Genomic DNA, 21,239 nt, shown 5'->3' with positions numbered 1-21,239 from the left:
AAATTGTTGTCTGGATAATATCACCTCCTATCCATTCTGTCCCATGGCACTACACAACTAGAATTCAGACCCTACTGAATCATTTAATAGCATTTTGGTCTGGGTAGGATTCTTTTTTTTATCTTGGCACAATAGCTAATTAGTCCTAAATTGCTAGTAAAACAATATGTTGGTAAGACTTATGGAGGGTGGGACCAATAGGCTAAGAACTTCATTGTAGAGGTTGGTCATTAAATTCTTTTTCATTATCACCAGTTCCTGATAAAAAAGCTGTTTCTGTTTCCAAATGCAATTACTTCTAAACACCGATTGTTTCCAGATGTTGGAGGAACTGTGAAAAATAGCAATAATCCCTTCTTCCTCCGTGTCTGCCAGTTTATTGGAGGGAACAGAAGTATTTGCCTGTCAACTCATTTTATTTTATTACGCAAATTTCCTGTTTTTGAAATCTTGTCCTCTTAATTATGGGATAGCTGTTGCCAGTTGTATTTCTTAGATTCAAGTTGTTAACTCTTTTGAGTTAATTTTTTTATTAACAGTCGTTATCAAATTTGATTCCATATGTTCTCGATCAGTCTTGAATTTGATACTGTTTAAAACATTTCTCGCTGTTTAAAAATTACGAATATTTGCAAATTGTTAGAATTATGTGCCTTAGAAAGTATAGGGTTAACAAGAATTTCTTGAATTCACTTGGGGCATTTAGTTGAGGCTATCAGATAGGAAGCCATTCACACAGCTGAAAAGCCTTTTATTTTCATCTGATGATTGACTTTAATGTTGTTATGTTAGAAAATAGAATTTGTGTGTTAGCTGCACGTGTAAAGCTGTGTAAATACTGAGAAAGATTATTATCATTTACTGTAGTTGAATTTTGTTGTAATGATGCCAAAAAAGTAAAATAAACATATCCAGTTGCAATATATATAAAACTAAAAACTGTTAAATAAAAGACACATGCAACTGTTCAACAATAACCAAACATGAAGAGTGAAAATATGCAAGAAAATAAATTGCCCCATAAATCCTGTGTCGTGAAATGATGTATTTGTGTGAATTGCATGGCTACTGCAGTCAAACAACACTCTTGAAGTGTTAAATAAACCATTGAAGTCATTCAAATATGAAATAAACCTTTCAGTGTATATTTATAACTGCGAGTGTGTGGCATTTATTACTCTTTGTGTAAAGGTGGAAGGTTGTATTGCACGATTTTGAACACCGAGAAATTCCGTGTTACACAGGGGTCAAATTCAAGATATTATATACAACAGTTTTCTAATGCCTGTACGATCTTATCTTAGAAGGGCGTAAGTGTGTCGTAAATTCTGCTCTAATAAGGGTAATAAAATCTCACTTTTGCATAATTAATCGGAGCTATAAAGCGAAACCAGAGATAACGCTTACCCTTTCGTGGCAGAGTACGAAAGGTAGCATACTTGAATTTCAATATCGCTGATTATCAAACAAAGGTGACCTGTCTTGTGCTACCCCCTATGTGCCTTGTCGAACAGCATGGCCTCAGTAAATATATGCAACATAACCTTTAGCCATAGTCTAACAAAAAAATAATTGTGTATATTTTCAATTTCCTTTCCAAGGTTGACAAATGTGGACTACATATGTCACTTGTTTAGGCGACAAGAAGGCCCTTTGTAAATTGATATATATATTTGAAAGTGATGCATTGGACAACATCAAAGAATATTTAAGTGTTCCACCTCCTTTGGGGTAAATCTATTGCATAAGCCCCTGCAAGAGGTATTTGTGTGCCAGAGTTGTACTGTCAGTTTGTTTGAATAGTCAAGTTCTCATCGAAAATATTTAGAAAGATTGATGGGTGGTGAATCTAAAATGTGTGAAAAAAATCTATAATTTACATATACAAGTCCGGACTGTCTTCTCAAGCAGATCATCTTGAATTAATGTTCAGTTGCTGTCAGCAGATGGTTGATGTGAGTGGGTTTGTCACTTCTGCACTGCTTTTAGACTAACATTTAGACTCAAAAATGAACTTAACATATTTGAAAAATTACAACCACAAAAAAAGTTAAAATTTCCTACAATGGAAAAAGTTCAATGTAAATGGAGCCCAGAAAGATGCATAATATCAGAATGAGGTAAAATATAGACTTGCGAAATCCTTATAGACTTGAGTTGGATTCTTGTTTAATTTATTCGCTATGGTCTGGGTTTGTTGGTTTACGCCGCACTCAGCAATATTCCAGCTATATGTCAGCGGTCTGTATATAATCGAGGCTAGACCAGACAATCCAGTGGTTGTTATCATGAGCATCGAACCACGCAATTGGGATCGATGACCTGCATCTACCAAGTCAGTGAGTCTGACCACCCGATCCCGTTAGTCGCCTCTAGCGACAAGCATAGTCGCCTTTTACGGCAAGCAAGTGTTACTGAAGACCCATTCTACCCTGGATCTTCACGGGTCTCTCTGTCTGGGAGACAGACTACACAGCAACATAACAAGAACATGTTATGGAGAGATGGTGATACCATTAGGTAGTTGATATCAATGTTATATCCTCACACATATGAGTGAAGGTTATCACCTCAGCAGCTGATATGATTTTGGTATCGGTGTGAACGGGATGCTGTGAACAGTAGCTGTCTGTTATCCTGCATGACTTGCATACACACTATCACTCTCCTTATCGAGTAACAGATATTAAAGTGGGATACAGAAAGTTGCTGTATCACTGATTGATATCCGTAACATTATGTTGGTTTTAACTGCATGAACAGCCTTGAGATTTGGTAAAGACCATGTTGAAAAATCATTGGAAAGATTTGCATACAATGGAGCCCTGTTAGTTCCCTGAAATCATTAATCAGAATGTTTTCACAGAACTGTCCAAAAATAGTTTAATGTTAATATGCTATGATTCCTGTTAATTTAATCAGGACATTATTTGACATAAGATTTTCCTGCCAGACGTGAAATTATTTTGGTGATTTGCACAAGCACGATTTAGATATGTTTAGTTTACGATGGGCGATGGGTTAACCTAGTGGTTAAAGTGTTGGTGTGTCACGCTGAAGATAAGGGTTTGGTTTCCGAAATGGGTGCAACGTGTGAAGCCGATTTCTACTGTCTCCCCACTGTGAAAGAGTTGTCGAGAGTCAATGACTTCCTTTAACAGTTCAAAAAGATAGTTTTACATGAGAATAAATGAAGAAAATGTATTGTTGAACACTCTTGGAAATATTGTAAGATATGAAACAGTTTTCTGTGGAGTATGTTGTTGTCTGTTATGTCCATCATGTAAACACTGTGTGACAAATCAAGTTCGGGAGATTCAGAAGGAAGGAGTCACATCTGGCGCAGCTGCAGATGATGTTTGAACAGGCACAAGAATTCATGTTTCAAATCTGTATATGCATCTGGAATCTAAGTCCATTGCGTTGGAAGCAGCGTTATGACGTATGTTTTGAAAAGAGATTTAATTCTGATGCCCGGTACCAAGTTATTGGGGATTTTGGTGGATTTTTTTCGCACCAAGTCAAACATGTCAGGGGCCTCAGCCAATCCAGCCTGGACTCTAGGCAAATTTGTCCAGGATGGCCAATAGCAGAATGTGCCAAGACTCCAAGGTCGATGTTTAGTTTGAAAGTCATCATCGTTTCATTTTAACAAAACAAAATACTCTAGAAAAAGTGGCTGTTTGCTGTTACAGAATTATGGCATTACTATAATCCTTTTATGCATACGTTAGAAATTGATTTTCATACAAATTCACAAACTTGAAATATCAAGGCTGTAGTTTCAGTACTTCATATGAAGTTGGGCTGATTCTCTATCAAAAGTGGAGATAGTGGTTGGGAAAAAACAAGAATTTAACAAACAGGGTTAAAATATTGACACCATTTTGGGGAATGTTGGTGAAAACGTGCATTCAGTTTACATCCTAATATTGATAATATTGAATTGTTCACATATTTATCAACTACTGGGGCAAATCATAAGAAGGGAGGATAACAAATAACAGAGGCAACCTGGGTTTTACCAGCTAACAAAACTGGGGGACTACACAGACTGTACAGGACCCCAGGACCCACAATTATTAATTTCAAAGGTCCTGTAAAGTAATGAAATGGTGTAGTTTACTGTACTGTAAGATTTGATGATTTCTTTAATCACAGGACCTTTATATTTCTTGTCAAGAAATTGTTTCAATGAATACTATTGTATATCGCTTGGCACAACATATTCCTTTTTCTGCGTCAATTCTCTGCATTTGTCCGCATATGTGCATTGCTTTAAACACCTGGCCAATCATTTGCCAATTAATTGTGGACGGATATGTTTTGTATTTTTTTGTATTGAAAAACTCTGGAATCATCATCCTAGATGACCCTCATGTTACTATTTGACTACACAAATAGGATTTCATCAGTGAACTAAGTAGGAGGTGGCCAGGGGGCAGTTTTCCCCATCTGGTTCATGTTGTGGGCGGCTACAAATTAAACCACTGTTGACATACATGTGTTACATGACATTACATGAGTTGAACATACCTCACCATTCCTCACCCCCCATACAGAGAAATTCCACACTCACATTGCAAGGGTGAGTCGTCCTTTGAACTACTGACCGGCAATAAATACAGATCTTGTAGATATTCTTAAGTGCTTTTTGTTTGCCAGTTTGTCCATTAAGATGGATTAATCAATGGGGACAAATTATTTTTTCCTCCCTGAGGATGATAAATCAGCGTGTTTTGACCATGTATCGCCCTAAATGTGCTTGTTTGAAACGTCTGTTAAGTGGTTTGCTGGGCCCTGTTGTTATCAAGCTGATCAGAATTGTGGAAGGAATGGTTTTGAGGGAATGATTCATAAAATAAATATGGGCTTAAGTTCAAGTTTTTCATTCGTGACAACTTTTTCTCTTATTTTCCATAAATATTTTGATTTTATCACACCTTTTTCATGTTGTTTATTACTCTCTAAAGAGAGTTGTAGGTTTCTTAAGGCTATGCTTGATTTATCATAAAGGAAATTCTTTCTGGGTAGCCTACAGTTGTGAACTCTGAATGATATTCAATAACCTACCTGGGGGTGCAGTGATAGCATCAGAACTTTCTCAAGGAGTGTTAGCTGAAGGCTGAGAGTGGAATTAACTAAACAAATACACATTTTTCAAATTCCACTACACCGAGTAATAGCAAATACAAATATGAACTGGATTAGAAAGGAAGGAGATTACAGATTGGCGTTCATGATTCACAAAATTAATTCATCACACACCACATATGCATATGTGGAATCTATGTTAAATTATTGCATAGACGTTGATGTCAATACACATGCTTTTGCCACATATCTGTCTTGTAATAACAAGTCACACCCCACGGCAACCCAAAGTACCGAGATGTGACTTCACCTGGCAATATGGCCGCCCTACTTTATTATATCTCCCAAGCTAGAGATTGATTCCTCCAGCTCCCAGTAAAAGATTTAGTATTTGATAACGCTCAAATATTTTCCAAGGCTTTCCTTGGAGATATCTAGGTGTGCAGTGGGAATCGGGTTTCACAATTTCCCTGTCTGTTTTTATGGCCTTGCCTGCTTCTTTAGTACTCGATATGTATGGTGCTGTGCTTTAGTGTGGAGATCAAAGGTGTTGGCTATTTGCTGAGAAAAGCAGTGCCTTGATCACGTAATTGGACCAACTTATAGAGAAAATTAGTTGCAGTGAAATGGTGTCTCTGACCTAATTCAAAGTTTGCGAAACGATTTATCGATACATTTACATGTCACGTAGAAAATCAATGCTAATCAGGCAAGTTAGTAGGTTGCTTTGTACAGGGATTACTCCCAATGAATTGCTCTTTGCCAGTTTATACAATGCTGTAGAAAGAAGGGTTCGTCACGACAAGATTTTGTATGGATGACAACTTATTTATTCTATGATGATGCGACGTTTTGATATAGATCTTTACACCATTGTGAAACTCATGCTTGACAATGGTATAAGGATCTATACCAAAAAATGTCACATAATAGAATAAAGAAGTTGTCATCTATAAAATAAGTTGTCCATTCTGTTACTTACCAACTTCCAAAAATGCCAGTCAAACAGTTCAAAAGAAGTTCTGACGGAAAAATAGTTTTGTAGGGTTTTAACAGTTCATGAATGAAGTAATAAAATTATCACTAAAACAAGTTAATTTTTCTAAGATTCGATACATCTGCACTTCAATGAATTGAAACCTCTGGCATATGAAACTTTAACCCAGATCCAATTATTGTTTGTCCTTGTCACGTGTTTGTAGTTGGAACTATGGTAGTACCATTTGGGTATCTGAGTATGACTAACAAGGTGCTTGAGTATGGTCAGTGTTCCCGTTTACCGGTAATTACCTGTTTTTTACCGGTAAAATTAGGCTTGGACCGGTAATTCATGTGACTGCCAGTCCCTGTAGACCGGCAAATAAAGTACCGGTACTTATAAATCTTTGTTCTTGTCAAAACATCAGTGATATTCATATAAGTACATTTTTCATACAAAGTCAGCTTGTCTGTTACCATCAGGGTTTCCACTTGTCTATTTCTAGGTTAAATATCCAGTTGTAGCAACTTCGTCTCAAAATATAAAAAAATAAGGAGAAAATTGTGACTGAAGTTTGTGTGAATGACGTAAAGATCTAACTAAGTTACTTCAGAGATGACATCTTTGCACTGAACATGTAGTTGAAAGAATTAAAACCAAATAATTTTTATACGTTTTTTTATTTTTTGAAAGCTGGGACTGGCAGTTTCAAAAGCCAGGGGGAACACTGATGGTGCCGAAGCGAAAAATGTACAATATATAAAAATGTAAACCTCATGACATACCTGTCCTTGATTCTTAACAGGTCATATGGAGCAGCCAGGTATTCATGGCAGTTGGGGGTATAGGGTACAAGAGTCTGACTGAGACGGACATGGTTGTGGGAGTTGACTTTTATGGCTGAGATAATATAATCCTTGACAAGGGTCTATCACACCTGTAACAGAATAACAGATGGGTGATGACAATGTACCATACTGATGACACAGTAGTTAGTGGAAAAATCAACCTATCATAACTTTTAAGAGAATTGTGTGGTCATTAACCCTTTTAGTTTGTTTTTGTTCCTAAATTGTAAGTAATACCTTTGATCTTAATGGAGTGGTGAATTAGTAATTCATTTCCAGATGATTTTAGTTTAAAGGTCTTGAAAATTTGATAAAATTTGGCTCCTGATTAAATTGCATATTCATTTGTAAGTGGCTTTGAGAATCTTAATGTTACAATTGTGTTTAGGTTCTTTCGTTACCCGATACTTGAAACTAGCTCCCAACACAACATTCCCCGCAGAATATATCAGCAGTGACTTGTTACTACAGTTGGCAACACTGTTTCTCTTGGCCAGATTGTGAAATCAAATTTGACGAGAGCTGTCTGTTTGTGGAAGATGAAATGAACGAAATGAAATCCTAAGATAATAAGACTATACCATGCTTACCAAATTTGGAGGAGGTTTCTGAAATGCAATACAGCAGAAGAACTGGTAGTTCAAAAGGCCAAACAGCGTATCAATCCAAGAATTAGCAGTATGAAATACCATCTTCCTACCAACAGTATGGGTTGCATGAGACCTAACCCTAGGCTTAGTGTGAGGCTTGGTCAGAAACACAATAATGCAACTCCCGACTAGAACTAGCCCATTTAAAATGCTACCCATTCTCCTTGACGACATGAATGTGCAGCGGCATGCACATGGCTGCTTAAAAATGCACCCTAATGGAAGAGTCGGGTTAAATTTTAAAGCGCACGCCGTTAAGAGAACTTCAAGAGGATTGTCAGTGCCTTAGTCTGAGGATCACAGTATACTACAATACTGACCTGTCAAAATGCACATTTTTACACTTAAACATATTTGAGTTTGATGCAGCAGTTTCCTCTTGAAGCAGGGACATGGTTAGGGAAAGTCATTTGGAGACACTTAAACCATAATGAGGGGTTTGAGGGGGCTTCAGAGAAAAGCCATCGTGAGATTCTTCAGTTTCTGTCAAAGTTTCCGAGCCATAGGCGCCATTAAATTTTCTACTATTGAGCAGCATCATCAGCATCAACTTCCAGCATCATGGTCTTCTGCCTCATTACATAATTCAAAGAAGCTCCTGCTGGTTTTGATAATGAGGCTTGTTATTAGCTGTGTTTTACTTGAAGTATTTTAATGAGGGTTTTCTGGTCTACAACTACCGTATGCCAGTGTTCTTCTTTCAAGCTCCGACCACTCAAGCCCTGTTTGACGGTAATGTCTTCCAGTTGCAGCCAATTCCTCTCTGTAAAGGAGCAAAAAGAAATTTTGACAAACGTAATGGGCTGAAACAGAGTTGAGGTGGAAATTTGTTTGTTTTGAAAATCATGGAAGATGCTGGGAAATTTGAGAAAAGTGATAGGTTTTGGTTTTGAAAGAAAAGGGGAACATGTTTAGTAATTATCATTTAATGCAAACTGTCAACAGTTGCATTGATGTAGAAAATGATGATTGTATGAGTAGTAGGTCCATGTAAAACATCCAGGGAGGCAAGTCTGAGGGTGCTTGATGCACACAATGGGAATGGAGTATATTGATGCTTTTACATCATACCAAGACATACAAGATTCCACTTAATGCACCAATTACAGTCTGAGTAGAATCACTTGATCAACATGACAACAGCATAGATATGCAATTACATCATGGCTGAATTGCATAATCAGTACATTGTTTTGATGGCGCAAATAGTTTTTCATTCAGAGTCTCTCAAACCGTTCTACATCCTGCCCAAATTGCGTTCTCAGTGCAATTTCCACTCGATCAAGTCGCGGCAGCGTAAATGTGTAATTACAAGAGCTTTCCGCTGCAACCAGCCAGCCCATGAAGTGCCATTCCCCATCGCTTCGGCACCATACCCAAGCATCTTGTTAGTCCATTTTGTACAATTTGACATTCCTCCGACTGGGAGAGTTGAAACTGAAGTGTATTAAGTGACACTAAAGAGAAGGGAAATTTCGGGACTTGACTCCTTAGACAGTTGCTAAGAGATTGTTTCTAAGTGTGAAAGAAAAATATCTCAGCAGTCTTTCTTTGTCAGGGAAACTTTGAAATCAGTGCGAAGTATATAAATGACTCCGTGATGTTGCAACATTATTCATCCTTTCTTGTACAATAATACAGTATTGTCATGGAAACAGTGGAATCCACCAAAATATAGTTGATTGTTATGGTTCTGTAATATAAGATTAAAATCTTAAACATAGGTTATTAAATCTGAACAATTGGCTTACGGTTTCTATAGTGTGAAAGAGTAAAAGGCGTTGTTCTGATTTAGTTTCGTACTGAGTTTTGGCACTGTTGGTTGTATGGTGATTTAACATGCATCTGTGAAATGTTATCAGCAATCTCATTCTTGAAATCTTTTCCACTTCTTGCCTCTATTTACATCATGCAGTTTGATTATCGAAATTGGTTTATAATCTTGATCAACATTCCATTTCCAGACGGTTTATTTTTGCTGTGAATAGTCAGAAAAAGATTACTTGGCTTTGAACTCATCTGAATCACGTCCAAAGAAAATCAACAATCCTGTTCACCACATAAACACAGTCTTTGAATCAAAATAATTTGCCTTCGGTAAATTAAAGAATAATAGTGCAATTATCCTTGCATGTTTTCTGCCTTGTGGGATATTATCATTGGCATTTGATTGGCTTTATCTGTGAAATTTGATAAGGATTTCCAATAATGAAACCTTCGTGTTGAGGTCTTAACACACATACCGTTTCCGCCAAACTGTTCTCAGTCGTATCTACCAGCCAGGTCATTGTGGATCTCTTGTAATAATGTTAAAAACTGGTTAGATCAGCAGTTTTGATTTCCAACAAGCCCATAATTACAATCTGAGGGAAGCTGAGTGACATTCAGCTATCCCATGTATGTAGTAAGCTCAGATCAAATAGAGGATTGGATGGTCACAATGTGACCAGGCTGATAGTGTCATCAGGCATAGAACTTGGCTCATGCTATCAAACATTAGTCAGACACAGCTGGAATATCGCTGACTGCAGCATTAAATAAATGTTGATCACCCAAAATTATGTATTTTTTAAAATTGTTATAAAAGTAGTATCTACTAGCTTGCATTGCTCAAGCCAGTCATATGGGGATCATCAAAGTTGATAAAAAAAAGTATGAAATGTCAAGCAGAAACCAACTTTTAAAATAAACAGGCCAATAATAAAAAAAATAATTTTTTAAATGTGAATGGAGTGTGAGGCAAAATTTAGTGGTTTTAAACGAGAATCAAACCTCTACTTAGCAGATCATCATCACATTATCTTAATGGATCCTGCAGTCTGCAAATTCTGTTTCAATCGCTCTGTTCTTCCTTGATGCAGTTTTGTGATATGAAATTCTCTTTGGGCCTACTTCGTCAATCTGGGTGGGTCATTTGATGACCTGAAAAAGAGGATTTTTTGCGAGTTTGTAAAATAATTATGAAATCTGAGGAATATTTGGCATGCTTGTCTAATGTTTGAAGTGATGCGGAACGCCAAACATTTGTTATTTCCATTCATTACCACGTGGCAAAGGAGGACGGACCAATTGCTGGCATCATCCTGCTCAACTCAAGCTAGGAACGAGTAAACGGAAACAGTTGTTTTGCCAATATATTGCAAATAACTTTTTTCAAAATTTATCTTCGAGCAAGGAAAGTTCACAAACTTTGGGGATTGCTTTGGGGTTGACTGAGAGTCAAGTGAGTCTGTTTACACGAGGGAGGAGAAAGTTGTTTTTTGTTTGTCACCTGATACAATATGGTCTGTTAGGGCTATCATAAATGTACTGAAAATATTAAACCATATTGCGGAACAAAGAAGGAAACACAAGATGTGTTATCTCTGTTCTATCTTTTTCTCAACCTTGAAGGGTAATCATGTTAAAAAGGGATTCATTTTCCAAAATATGTTAAATTTACCGCTGAACCAACTCCACATTCTTGATTCTATTGCCGAACAAGGAAAAACGTCTTCCATGTAAAAAATGTGCTTTCAGGGGCCTTTGTGTTAATTTGACATTTCACCATAGTGATATAAATAGTTTGACAATTTAATTCGCATTGTTGTTAAGTGAAATCTGGGAGATGGCGCTTGTTTCCCTGCCACAATATCCTGAGTAATCTACTGCCATGACAGAAGCTGTTTCTCTGCAGACCACAGTCATTCGCTGGAGAAACATTATCCAACTTCTTTCCAAGCAGATATTTTTTCGTAAATGTCCAACTAAGTTTCGCAAACAAAGAAACTGTGCAAGCTGCAGGCTCCGTGGAACCTGAAGTTTTGAAGCTGTAAGATTTGTGAGATAAAATATGGTATTACCGTTGGATAAATAAACATAAGAGTTTGTGGATACATTCCAATATCTGCCAAAACTCTTGGGTAAACAGGGGGATATTAATCTCCAGGGGATTTAGCGAGAGGTGTAGAAAGATGGGAGGATGTTTTTTATAACAGTATATGTGGAACACAGGGAGCAGGGAGTCGTGTTTATACAGTGTCCCTGACACCACTAAAACACTGTTATTACCAAGCCATGAAATACATTCATAAGTCCAGAGCCTCCCAGAACAGTTTATTTTAGTTTCTACCTTGCGAATAGTTTGTTATAATAATATGCTTTCATTTAAGCATGTTAGGATTTAGTTTAAGATACCTTTAATTTATGTACAAATAAAAATGAAGTTTTTTATTTATGTGAGCTAATCAATGTCTTTAGTGAATGTTTCATTTTCTAAATGTTTCAGGTTGTAACTTTTAATGAAATATGCATGTCATTTAATTTAATTATGTTATAGATTTTCTTAATCTCTTCAAAGCTGAGGGTATATTTCCTGTCGAGATATGATCAACACTTACATTAACGACTTCTTAACTGTCTTGAACAGGGAAAGGTTTGTTGAAATTTGGATGCAGAATTCCTAAAGTTATTTTAAACGTTGTGATTGAGAGGGGAGATAACTAAGAAAACCTCGCTCAATGATGGCCTCTAAAACTTCAATTAGTTCCGAAGTCAGTTTTAACTTGATGCCTTGCACTGATAGCTTTTGGCCTCTGGTTTTGAGTGTTTTTTCTCTTGTTCTGGAAATTGTATACCAGATTTCTTTGTGGAGTTCTCTTCTTGGTGAGAATCTTTGGTAGAACTAGATTCCTTTTGAAACAGGAAATGCCTGAAGATAGCAACTTTAAGTATGTTGGTTCAATAATGAATACATGCTTCAAGGGTTCTTTTTGAAAAAGCAAAATAAAAAAGTCTAATGGCAAATATCATTGATTCTGACATTTTGAAAAGGTGAATGAACACGGCGATAAGAGGCTTAATTTCCAGTTGACGTTGATATTCGCAAAAAGTAATTCTCACCAAAGGAGTTTAAAATGCCCTCAAACATCAAAGATATTTTGTCTGCAATTTTAAGATGCAATCTTCACTATTTTAATTCAACAAACTGAAATTTGAATACAAAGTCTTAGCCCCTGGTTTGCCTGTCCTCTGATCAATAGGTGGAAAAGAGTAATCTGAAACTCTATCCATCATATGTTCTGAAAGTTTACATGAAGAGCTCCATGGAATTCTTTTTATGAATTTGACATCAGAATAAAGAAAGTTTCTGGTTGGTAACTGTCAAGCTTTCAAAGTGAATGAGCTCAATTTCAAATTGATAATAAGATATGTTATCTCTTGCTTTGATCTTGGACGTCTTTGATGTCTCTGACAAGAGAGGACAGACAAACATGCCTTATCATTATCATGATAATACTTACCTGAAAATATTCCATAAATTCATTTTGACCTAAGATGTTCTTCTTTATGTGTTTCTCTGATGAAATCGATAGATATGGAATTTGAGTGCAAACCACATGAATAGAATAAGTCATTATTACCCAGCTTTCAAAATTATAATCTTAAATATTATTCGTTATTCTCTTCTAGTTCTTTAGTGGTTTAACCACTGACTTGTCAAGATGGTTTGTTCCATGACTATGTGAAGCCTGGTTAAAAAAGGGGGTAGAATTGGGATCGGTTGGTCAGACTCGCTGACTTGGTTGATGCATGTCATCGTCTCCCAATTGCGTGGATCGATGCTCATGATGTCAATCACTGGATTGGCTGGTCCAGACTCGATTATTTACAGACCGCTGTCATATAGCTAGAATATTGCTGAGTGTGGCGTTAAACAATAAACACACAAGTGACATATCACTCACTCACTCCATTATTTGAAGGCAGTGATCTGAAGCAAGATTATTATTAAGTGGTTTTAAAAGGAATGTAGCTTTCCAGTGTAACAAAGATCTCTGACAGCCTCAAGTGTCAAACGGTTTTGTACCGGTGTACATTTTTGTGTGGAAGTCTGTCAGCTGTTGGGGTAAAGGAAGTGTTGGCTGTTGAGAAGATTACATGATGTACAGGGCGATGTAATTAGTGCCAGTCCTGTTGTTTGACACAGGACACCCAAGTGTGATTACTGACCCTTTTAAATGTCAGTGGGCCAGTCTGAGTGTAATGGATTAGGGGTGACCTCTCCATGCAGACATCATGGATTCCAATACATAAATAAATAATATGATGTTTCATTTCCTGATCAGAAAACAATTCTGTTTGTGACACTTTGTAATTTAGCAAGTTCTGAGTGAGTTGAAATTTAACAGATAAGATAGATAATATATATTGCAGAAACATTCCATTATGGAACAGATGCAATTTTTTAGACATTGCATCAGCATTATTTCAGCAGTATAGTAAAACAAGTAATGGAAAAATTTTAATCACAGTTCGTGTTGTTAGTTGTAACTTTTATCTGAAATTGAAACAGTTTGTAAATAAGTATTTGGTGTTTATAGATGGATAAACTTGTCAAGGGATACCATTATACAGGATTATCTCTTTCGAAGTTGTGTGACTGGTTCTCCTTTCATTTGCCGACTGTTGTTTATAAAACAAGATGGTTGTTTATGAATCTTGATTAAATAAACATCTTCCTTATCACAGTTTATAGCGATATGTCAAACTGTTAGACAAAAGTTTGAAGGGGAACAAACATTGGGGTGAGATACAATAACTTTGTCGGACACCAGTCGATAGCAGAGAGTGTAGACTACTTTCACCCACACTAACCAACAAACCTGTCCCTCAATCCTCACATGGAGGAGACTTGACACACATATTGATTTGTTTTATTAAATGATCTTCAGCATCAGTCTACTTGTCAATCGAAGAAAAACTCCTTTTGTAAATAAAAGTGACAAGAAATGGTTGCAAGTCATGCCATGATTTGTTTGTCCTTATTGAGTGCGACAGAATCAATCAGGATGTTGTTGAATTGCATGCCGAGTTGATTTAGAGCTTCTGTCAAGTATACCACAAATTAAAGTGATGATGAAGTTTCTATTGTTTTGAAATGCTTGTTTTATGATTTTTATTGTTGGCGTAGGTTTCATTGAACACAGGAATCTGTCTGAGCATCAAAAGGAGATGTTGATTTGATGTTTTAGAACTTCTTTGATTCAAATGTGAACAGTAGCATGGATGCCTCAGCGAAGACACCCATCAAGCTAGCGGGGACATGTGGCTACAGCAATGTCAATTTAAGTACTACGGCAGTTCCAAAAATGACAGGCGTGCGTGATATGAGGTGTATCATGAACTCGAAATGGTAAAGTTTACAGGAATGGTTCTGAAATGACAAAACATCATACTTGTTCTATCTACTGGTATAAGAATTCTTTGGCTGTTGTGTTCTTCGATCACACAAAGGTTCATTTGTATATCAGTATGGAATGGTTTATGGCCCTTGGCTGGTTTATCAGACTTTAGTAGATTTCCACTTGTGCAGGTGGCTGTCTAGAAAACAGATTGATAACAAGTTCAGGGCTTGACGTTTGAGTGTGAGAAAGAGCTCAGGAGAAATATGGTAGTTCACAGCAACATTGTAGCCACACACAGCAACTAAGTAACAGTGTGCAGTAACAGCACACAGTCACATTGCAACAGCAGCAAAGTAACAATGCAACAGTAAGAGAGACTTAGCATTGGTTTGTTTGTTTGTTTGTTTGTTTGTTTGTTTAACGCCTTACTCAGCAATATTCTAGCTATATGACGGCCGTCTGTAAATAATCGAGTCTGGACCAGACAATCCAGTGATTGACACCATGTCCATCGATCCACGCAATTGGGATCGATGACCTGCATCTCTCAAGTCAGCGAGTCTGACCACCCGATCCCGTTAGTCGTCTCTTACAACAAGCATAGTTGCCTTTTACGGCAAGCATGGGTTGCTGAAAACCTATTCTAACTCAGATCTTTACGGGTCACTTAGCATTGAAGGCCCATCCAAGCGAAGTAAAAATGCAACAGCAACAAAGTAAAAATGCAACGGCCAAGTAAAAATCAACAGTAGCAAACGAACAGTGCAACAGCAGCAAAGAAGCAAAATACAGCAATGAATTCATTGCACCCAGCAACATAGTGACAACAGAATATAATTATTATGCAGTGTTATCATTTTTGAAATCTCAAGTGGTTCATGACACCAGGTCCATGGTTTTGGATTCTATATACGGTGGGTTGTTGTTTGTTAGATCAAGCTTCCCCATGGCCCACTGATTATTTACAAGTTGCATTTCATTTTCTCAGGTTACCTGATTCCCTGCAATATCATGATTTGTTTTTATATCTGGAAAGGATTCCCACTGCTCTCGACAGTGACAGAAAAACTTATTGCATATTCATGTCAGCAGACTACCAGTCATGTCATGGTAAACTTGTGTTTTGTGTTAATTCAATAACGCAATCATCAGAAGTCGTCGTCTACGTATCTCTTCAGTTGATTTGTTTGCAACTCCAGAACAGGCTTTGAGTGTTATGAACTGTGGCAGAAAACCTTATTACGCATTCAAGTCTATGTGTTTATACAATGACACTGGCTAGTGTAATCATGGGTATTCATGACACGTTAAAGAGAGATTTTATTTACGTTAAGGAGCAGGTTCCATATCAAATTGTTAATTTCACTTTCAAATTGATCTGTCATTGCACTCAAGGGCAGGCATGTTGAATCAAAGAAATTAAGGTTGTGAAATATTTTTATCATCGCACATTGTGAGTTTACCATGGTATTTTGAGTCAAGTACCTCAAATCTGAACTTCATGGTTATCCAGTTGGTAAACAAAATTCCTATATGCCATTTCTAAACATGGAGGTTGGAAATAAAACCTCTTATCACTGACAGGCCCTGTTGGAGATAATATTTCACTTTTATTGTCTCTGACTTTTCATAATTTGGGGTCCAATGTCCTCCTTTTGTAATCAAAGACTATATCATCAAGCCCTGTGTCTGCCAAAGACCACGGGTGTATGCGAGGCCAGAGGAGGGCAGCCATATTGTCAATGTAGGTTTGTCAGGGTAGTCGGTGGGACAAGGCCTGAATAATTACGGACATTATCGTGTCACTTTTGTTGATGCATATGTCGTCTGGAAGGTCAATAGCCCACATTAGTATTTATGCTGCACTTTTTTCCACTCTCTGGGACAGGATAATTTTGAAGAAAGGTCAGACGAGAATGTGAAAAGTTGTTTGTTTGGTGCCGTTGATTATTACCACAATGGTTGTCATATCTTGAAACAAAGACATTTATCATACACAAGATTAAGAGAAAGCAGTTGACCTCTGAATAGAACATCTATGCACTCATGAGGAAGACGAATACCAATATTAAAATCAACCATGTTCGGTGGCCTGAAAAGAAAAGGATTATTATTGACGTAATGTTGGACATAAGTGGGATGCAAGTTTCACTGTAATCGGTCTCTGTTCTCGGTTGTATGCTAATAAACAGATATTTCCATCTGGGACTTGAATTAAGACTGCATATTACCTAAAAGATTTTTTATCGAACTTACAACCCACATCTCTTTTTATCTATCAGAGGGCTAGACACGTTTCCTGCAAGCAAACAGTTATAGCAGCATAAAGAATATACGAATAAAAACACTTCTGATTCTATTGAGTTACAACACTGTAAGCAAGATTTCTATTGTTTTTATGGCATTAACAAATTCTTAGAATGTTTTATTGTCAATTTCAACTGTACTTAAGGACATAAATGTCAATTTTGATTGCCGTTAAAGCAGATATAATGGCGAGGCTTGGTATCTGTAGCAGTGCCTTCAAAATGTTGATATTGGGGAATTTCCCATCATGCTGTTTTATGGGAGGTTAGTCCTGTGATAGACAGTTGTTTATATAAAATTAAAATAACTGTCACCCAAGTGGGAGTCCCACCTTTAGGGAAGCCAGCCTGTTTTTCTTGTGTCAAATGTGAGGTCCCGAGCTTTTGTTTAGAAATTCCAATCTGACATTGGGCATTCTGGGAAAGAAAATAAAACCGTTTTGGCATTTGTTTGACCAATAAAGGTCAGCTTTGTCTTTGACTTTCTAAATAAAACATTCCAAGTTCTGCACATGTTGTACTGAATTTATTGTCAATAATTTACCTTTATTTTGGAATTTTAGGTTGGCCTGTGTTGATCAATACACTTTGAGTGTTCTTTTAGTTTCCTAAGGTAGATGAATGGATGGGTAGTGGAAATGCTGTGTCTTGATTCTTGGACTCACACTGTTTACCCTAAACAGATACATGAATGACCCTAGATTCCTTACAGACCCTGTATGGAGTACCATATTCAGTGCCTATTTGTATGCAGTGATATATACAATTCACATTTTGGTCACAATTTCCATATTTATTCGCAGCAGGTGGCAAAGAACAGGGTTGGTTTATTGTGGGTCTGACTTTGCCTGAACGTTTTATTCCACCTTAATAGTTTTCTTTCTCTTCATGCGTTTATGTTTGCTTTTAATCTTTACACAGGGGCACTGTTAGTCGGCCATGTTGATATTCGTAAGTCATCTGTTTCTGTGGTGGCATGCCCTGAAAGAGAAAGGTTAGAGAGACTTTGTATAGCACTGTATGAATTGTGCTACCCCACGGAAACCAGTGACAATGGTTGACTGGGGGTTGGGGCGGGATGATTTAGTCGAGCACAGCTTTTCGGGTCGATTTTATGACATCCATAACGTTTTATGTCATGTCAATTGATGCACCTGATGGTTAGCGTTGCATGACATTCCCACGACAAAGATTTTTACTGTAAATAGGTGTTTTACTGTCTAAGGCCACTAGAATACGGTGTCATGTTTGGGGTGACTTGAAACTGTAAAATGTTCTTGGTAGTGGGGGGGCATTTGTGGCTATGTAAAAGTACATATTAACTGGTACATTAGGCATAAACTGGACCATTTATGTGTTATCATGGATCGTTATGTTGGATATATTATCTGTAAGCTTGTCTTCCAAGATGACACTTAGCTGTTAATCTTGGCAATGTTTTCCGCAATAATGGGTGCAAGTCTGAAGGTGCAATAACTACAGTAATCATTTTATACAAACACATTTTTCAGGGGTTTCTTAGGAAATGTCAGTTCCTATGACTTGTACTTGAATAATGTGAATAAATGACACATTAACTTCATTTCATGCGAAACAGTCTATCAATTCAGTTGTAAAAAGAATAATTATGTTTATGAGAAAACAGCAGTTCTTATTTTCCTAAAAAACAAACTCTTTATAGATGAACAGAACTGTTCTGTAAATGAAAATGTAAAAGTTAAATTGTTTTGACATGTCAATGTAAAAGAGGCATTGCATTATGTCTTTGTTTGTTAAATAGGAAATAATTCAAGTTTCCTTTCATATCTGTTTACAATAGTTATTTTCATCGCAGCTATATTTACACATAATCACTCATGGCCACGGACCAGACTAATCCTATACACCTGGATACCAACATTCCTGAAGTGACACACTTTCCTTAATTAATTTCACAGAAGCCTAATTAATTCTCCACAGGTAGCGAACATCAGGTGACCCAGTCTACCAAGGCATGACTGATTGTTTCTAGGTCGTCTCGTCACACCATTTCTGTAGGTGACATAACAAATTCATCACGTCTTCTGCGTAGCTATCTGCTTAAGCATGGTGTAACGCATGTCGGGATGGCTAGGTCTTATAATCAGTCAATTAGCATAAAATGGGAGCTGACACATTGCCATCCATCATTCTTTAATGCTACGTACATCACACCGATAGTGATGAACACCCTCAAGTCATCTTTGTCAACAAACAAAACATAAAAAATGGGGGAATCTTTTACCAGCCATAATTGAAATGTATAAACCACATACAGATGATGGTTTTATGTGCTCTGTGATGGATCATCATCTGCTTATAATTGTAGGCCCAAGAATATCAGTTTTGGAACTTGTTTATGTGGGATATATCATGCAGTGAAACAATTTTCTTTGTCTGGTTGGGTTTAAATTTTAACTGAAAGCGAAGATGTTTTGTTCATACAGGTTTGAAGTGAATGTACTATAACCTGCAAACATAATTCATTGACTTTTTGAAAAGATAAAGAAGTTGCAATCAATTAAACTTGTTTTTGCCAAACCTTAAAATATCTTCTAACATGATTTGGATGTTTTGTGTCATTTAATTGTGGAATTCTAACCTACAGGGTTCTTTCAGACTGAATGTCAGTATGTTCTGTCAAATGTGTTATTTAATCCACTCATTTCAAACCTGAAACCCAGATATACATGTCTTTTCCAACTTCACAACTTGGCCATCACCTTGGGTTGAATCCAAACTTTGGAGTATCAGATTCCGCCAAACAGGTGTAATACTCACCTGTCTATTGTGAGGTGACGAACCCACCTGTAGTCATCGTTACAGATAGAAGAAAAGGTGGATTAATCTCGGGTAACACAAGCTATCATCTGCTATACAGAGGTTGCCCTGTGCTATACATCATGGGGGTTTATAGCGCCACTAAGTCAGAAGCCCTTGCTGATAGAGGACTAATGCAAAAAAGGCTACTTGAAGCCGTCCTGCCATATAGGCTCATTTATCATTAATTGTGTTTATTTTGGAATATTTGTGTCGCCTTAAAAATGATACACACTCTTCAGTAGTTCTCCTTTTTCAGCGTCTACACTGTATTATATTTCATTAGTTATTCTTTTGGCTACATTTTAAATTTTGTGGCCCAAAAAATTGTATAGGCTTGTTTTTGTTTGTTTATTGTTTGGCTGGAAGGTGTGAATTAAAACACCATTTTGTTGAAAAATAAATCATACCATGTGAATTCCCGAAATAGGTCCACAGCAGCTATGCTGGTTGTAAGAGGTGACATGCTCGATGACTTCGTAGAACGCAAGTCGTCATACTGTGTGGATATAGCTGGAATATTGCTGAGTGTGGAGTTAGGCAACAAACACACTCAACTATGAATAATAAATTGATTATGCAAGATTGAGAGTCGTAGGACTCGGATCCATGGCAGACCTTTGGAATATTTATCATCTTGTACATATTACTTTGCCATGGCTATGCATGTAATGGAAACTGGGTAATAGTAAGTTTGAATAAATATTACCATGCTGACTCTACACAGAAAACTGTCCCAAAGGACAGTTGTAGATCCAAAAGGGCCAATCAAGTAAAGCTATGAAGGACAAAAACACACACGTATGAAATGAGCAGCAGCATTTGATGACCTATTCTCTCAGACATGCTTCATATTACTTGATATTAAGATTATTTATATGGCAGAAATTTACAATCAGCACCAGATTAGAGACTGGCTATAGATCTGAGTCATGCTTGTGTGTACTGTGTTTCATTTCACCTGGATGATGTGCCTGTGTGAGGCTGGTGGTCTGATTGGTTTCAAGTCGTACACTTCAGCATAAATGATGTGTATGTTTCTGTTCCCCAGTGTTGGGATCAAACATGTTTGTATCCTTCCCCACACCTAACCTGACGCTCCTTCCCTGTATCTGACATCTGTGAAAACATTTTCCACTTGTCCGTTAACCCTTGGAATCTATCATGTACATTACAAATACCGAAATGTACCATCATGTCAATTACCTGAGCCTCTATTAATAGAACAAAAACAGGTGCCCTTGTCCAATGCATAGGGCATAGGTACAACACAGAGTCATTTGCATAAAAGTTACCCTAGGTATTTCATCAAGTTCATTTCTCACATTGTAAATCGTGCTGAGAAGTGTTTGCAGCCA

The 21,239-nt window shown here is 37.1% G+C and overlaps 1 protein-coding gene across 1 annotated transcript in view; it reads left to right on the top strand.

Moving 5' to 3' along the window:
* Positions 1 to 21,239, top strand: part of LOC124111244 (protein dachsous-like) — a 105,973-nt gene that overhangs the window by 22,396 nt on the left and 62,338 nt on the right. The gene's annotated exons all lie outside the window — the stretch shown is intronic.

This window comes from Haliotis rufescens, unplaced genomic scaffold (genome assembly GCF_023055435.1).
Source record: "Haliotis rufescens isolate VD_foot unplaced genomic scaffold, xgHalRufe1.0.p SCAF_7, whole genome shotgun sequence".
In the NCBI taxonomy this organism is placed as follows: Eukaryota; Metazoa; Mollusca; class Gastropoda; order Lepetellida; family Haliotidae; genus Haliotis; species Haliotis rufescens.
This window is presented reverse-complemented; position numbering and strand designations above follow the sequence as displayed.